The sequence below is a fragment of the Myodes glareolus genome, chromosome 19 (assembly GCF_982192425.1).
Source record: "Myodes glareolus chromosome 19, mMyoGla1.1, whole genome shotgun sequence".
NCBI lineage: Eukaryota > Metazoa > Chordata > Mammalia > Rodentia > Cricetidae > Myodes > Myodes glareolus.
In genome coordinates this window covers 5,384,840-5,390,049 of record NC_142044.1, presented here as the reverse complement: position 1 = coordinate 5,390,049, position 5,210 = coordinate 5,384,840, and positions in this window count along the sequence as shown.

Sequence of the window (5,210 nt, the reverse complement as noted above, 5' to 3'; positions counted from 1 at the left end):
TATTCCCCAACACAGTGGTTATGGAGTCAGTATTCTCCTTCCACCATGTGAGTTCAAGGGTCAAACTCAGGTTGTTAGGGTGGCAAGTGCCTTTACCAACAACATCTCTATCTATCTCACCGGCCCTCTCTAACTTTGGTACTCAGCTTGAAGCTTAAACAAGCTGAGATTCAGGCTCACTTAGTTGGAATGATGCACCTCTATTTGAAATCATCACAGGGTCTGATGGATAGTCTTAGACTATTTTGATAGACATTGACTGTCTTTCATGTAACAGGCCCTCTGCATTTGGATATAAGCATCACACCGATTACTGAACTGATTAATATGCTTCTCGCAACAATAATAGAAACTCAGGGCTGAGGAGATGGCTCAGTTGGTTAAAATACCTGCCATGAACGCAGACAAGGATCTGAGTTCAGATCCCCTGCACCAATTTAAAAAAGCCAGGCACAGTAGTGTGTGTCTGCAACACAGTCACTGGGAGGTGGGGCAGTGAGACTAGCTGGATCTCTGGAGTTTACTGGCCAGTCAACCTAGCAGAATCAGTGCGCTCCGGGCTTAGTGAGAGACTTTGTCTCAGAAAGACTGGTGGGAAAGGCACCTCTGGCCTCCACATGCGCTTACACACACATGCACACATAGACACACACACAGAGAAGATGAACTTGATACAACTTGAAACAATAAGACAACTTATTATTATTTCCTCTCATTAAAAAGGAGTTCAGAAGGGGCACAGATCCAGAGTTAGTAAGCAACCCGGTGACTCAGGGCTTTTGTTTCCTCAGGTTTTCGCTGTCCTCGGGGCTCCAGTTTCGTCTTCATGCTGCCCTCTTCCCTCGGTAACATTTGGTCCAGATGTTCCTGCTCAGATGCAGCAGCGCCCGGAGGAAGAAGGTGGCGACTTCTGGCCTTACCTCCTGAGAGGAAGGGAATCCTTCCAAAAGGACACTTCTCTGTTTTTCCCCTCGGTGGCCATAACCCGGCCACGCATCCAACCAAATACAATGAACCAGTGACTATGACAACCACAGCGGACTATGGCCGACCAAGAAGCAACTTGTGGGCCCTTGCCCCACCCACAATAGAACTGCCTGAGACCGGGGTTCTGCGAAGAGCAGGAGCGGCGGGATGGGATGGATGCTGTCGGTGACAAAACCTCTGGCTGAGGACACAGATGTGTTAATGTAACTGTTGTTTTCTGTCAGAACTTTGGGTAAGGCTTAGGGAGAAGGCGTGTACCTGGAGATTGGACAGAAAAGTGGGTGCTAGACACAGAACACCACCTTCTGACCCTAGCCGCCACTCACCTAATTCCAGGCCACTTATTCTCAGTGTACACGGTTGTCTCTGTTTCCCTCAGTCGGCAGAATGTTTCTGAGGGGGTCCACCAATCAGCATATGAGTCAGGAACCCTGAGTAAAATCCGTAACTTGGTTGCCTTTGATCGGAGGTCACATCCTGTAAACATTCGTTTTGAAGTGAACCTGTGTATCAGCTCCTTTCCAGAGGGTTGGATTGGGCCACCGGAGCCCCAAGAACCCCAAGGTCCTAGCGCTGTGGCTCTGTGGTACCCAAGGACAAGGATACGTTCAGACCAGCTAGCGGTGTGCCTGTGACCAGCTTTCTCCTCCTCTGACCAGCTAGCGGTGTGCCCGTGACCAGCTTTCTCCTCCTCTGACTGATGGAGGGAATCCAGACACAATGGAGCTCCCGGGGATCCCCAAGCAGTTTTCCTTCTTTTACAGTTTGTCACCAGAACTCCTTATGTTCTGAGACCGTTAGACATTCCACCAGACACGAGAATGCATGTCACGCCATGACTGCCTCAAAACCTCTTCTGCCCGCCTGCCTTCGAGAGACTTGGAACAGAGGTGGCTGAGGGAGAAGGGGGTGTTCCTCTCATGTCTGAGCCTAACAGGGTGTATTATTAGCCAGTTCTTGGCCTTGAGGTTAGAAATCAGGTCCAGTATCTCTAATTCAAACCCAATTTTCTTTTGGAGTTACAATTATTTTACATCTTAGCACATCCAAAAACTATGATCTAAACACTTAATTCCTCAGTCTATTTAACTCATGTGGCTATGAGTCACTGTTAATAGGTTCAACAGATATTCTGGTTTCCAAGCTGCATATCCAAAGACAGGGTTTTAATTATTTTTCTTAGTGATTTGCTCATGTCTGCATACCAAGAGTCAGGCTTGGCTGACCAAAGGCATCTTGAAATATTTAATTTAGAATTCAGCCTAGGACTGAGAGACTGAGACATGCCAAGTCTTTCTAGGCTTTCTAGCCAGAGACGCAGTCTCTTATCTAAGCTTTAAACCCAGCTACAGTAGGAGGAAGGATCAGCCACAGCAGCCATATATTTTCTGATAGCCTCCATATGCAGAATGAATAAACAAAATTTGTGTGCCATGTTCCAGAAAGAAATATGCTGTGTCTTCTGAAAAACGGGAGAGGAGGAGGAACAGGAAAGTTTATCTAGTGAATGATTCTAGAATGGTGGTAAAATACAGAGTATCATTAGGCCAGTTGTCTTCACACGCATCTGGATATACACACACAGAATACACACACAGATATGTGCGATGTGCCCTGATTTACTAGCAGTGTCAAACTAAGCATATAATAGAAGCTTGCTAAACTTACATATATGTAGTCACAGTAAACCTAAAGTGTTGCTCCCTAGAACTGCTCACATGACATTGCTGTCTATAAACATAATTCAATTTCTTGTTTGTCCCCGGAGGTGTTGATACTGAAGTACGTACATTTCTGTTCATTCTTTTTAAAACTGCAATTCCTTATGTATTCTCAATCCCTCACATGTACAAATTCAGTTTTTGCTTCACTGTATACTTGTTGAGTGGAGGCCATATGCATGCAGTCTCTTGAGCATTTTGTGAACATTTAGGCTCTGTCTGGCCTTAAAAACCTAGGAGATCCCTCATCTCATGAAAAACACCTTTGGGGAGCCAGGTGTCTAGCTCAAAAAACAATCATGTAGCATGCTTGAAGCCCCAGGTTCCACCTCTAGCAGCTGGACTACAGCAATAACAAGAACAAAACACCTTTGGACCATATGATGTCTGGAAAACTTACCCATGAGAAGGGTGGAAAGACCTAGCTCTCTCCAGAGGTATCTGGCTAGGAATTAGGTACTGTAAGATACTATTAAGAATACTAATGTTTAGCCAGGCAGTGGTGGCACACACCTTTAATCCCAGTACTAAAAAAGCAGAGGCAGGCATCAGATCTATGTGAGCTGAAGTCAGTCTGGTCTACAGAGCGAGTTCCAGGACAAGTTTCAGAGCTACAGAGAAACTCTGTCTTGAAAAAATCAAAACCAAAACAAAACAAAAGAATGCTAGTATTTTAGCCAGGTGGTGGTGGTGTGCACCTTTAATGCCAACACTAGAAAGGCAGAGGCAGGCATGGTGTGAGAATTCCTTCTGTATATGTGTTGCTTTTATTGGTTAATGAATAAAGAAGCTGGATTTGCCTGTGACAGGGCAGAGTAGAGCTTGGCAGGAAAACTAAACTGAATGCTGGGAGAAAGACAGTGGTGTCTCGAGACACCATGCAGGTGCCAGAGGGGAAAGACACAAACCGTCTGTTGGAACCTTGCTGGTAGGTTCCACAAACCTCATGGTAAAATATAAAATAATAGAAATAGGTTAACCAAAGATTTAAGAGCTAGCTAGCAATATGCTTAAGTGATTGGCCAACCAGTGATTTAAATAATATAGTTTCTGTGTGATTATTTCGGGGCTAAGCAGCCAGGAACAAACAAGCAGCCTCCACCAACACAGGGAGATCTCTGTGAGTTCGAATCCAGTCTGGTCTACATAGTGAGCTCCTGGTTAGCTAGGGCTACATAGTAAGAAACTGTTTCAAAACAACAGCAACAAGAAGAATGTTGATGTTTAAATATATCACATTTTCATTATCCATTTGTTAGTTGATCGATATCTAGACTGTTTCCATTTCCTAGCTATTGGGAACAGGGAGGCAGTGAACATGGATGAACAGGTATCTCCATGTATACACTGGTGGAGAAAAGTAATCTTCAGCCTTACCCAGCCGTGGGTTCTGCAAGCTACGATAACGACAGACCTGGCGAGACACGCCTGTAAGTGCAGTAGCAACACAAACATCACTGTCTGCTTGGATTAAGTCCCATCCCAAGATAAAGCCCATACCCAGCACCACTGTCAGTCCAAGACTCTGTTACCAGATTGGTCCTAGGATCTAGGCAAGAAACTATTACTATTATTCTTCTAATGGACATAGTATTAAACTGACCTCTAATGGTTTGTGGTCACACTCCTGGATTAATGCATCTATGAACTTTCACTAGAGAAGATTCTGTTCCCAGCAGACAGCGACTAACTTGAGACCCATAACTGGCTGATGTCGAGAGAATAAAAGGCTGCAGACTGTTCAGCCTCAACTAGGACATATGTAGATTGTATCCTCTCTCCCACAGCTCAGGCATCATCCACAAGAGAGGGAAGACAGATAGAAGAGGCAGAGGCAGTGGATGACTGCGAGGGACCAGTATCTTCTGGACACCACAGGTCAACTTCACGAATGAACTCACAGCGGCTGTGACAGCATGTGTGGGATCTGTGCAACCTCAACCACCCAGTTCCAGCATGGAGATGGGACGTGGGCAGGAGGCTCCCACCCCTAGCCAAGGGACTATTGGAAACTGACAGCTGCTAGGAGGGGGAGTCAGGTGTTATTGTTTTGTTTTGTGAGAGTGTTGCTCTGGTAAGTCAACCATGCACCAGTGGAAGGCCACACACACAAGAACATACAGGCAGCACAAACTGGACTTAATGAGCATTTAAAGAAAAAAGGCACAAGGTTGGCTGGATATGGAAGAGGGGGATCTGGGAGGAGATGGAGGACCAAAACCAAATATGATAAAAGCACACTGCGTGAAATCCTCAAAGAACTATTTTTTTTTTGAGAAAAAAGAATGCTATTACCAGTAAGTCTAGAGAATGAGGGTGTAACAGCTGGTGTCGTGTTTGTCTTGCTTGCTTGGATTCCTAGATTCAGGCCCCAGCACTATAAAGACAGAACATGGCTGCACATGTCTGTCCCCTCAGCCCTGTGGAGGACAAGGATGGAAGATCAAAAATTCAAGGTCATCCTCAACTACAAGGCATGTTTGAAGCAAGTCTGGGACACAC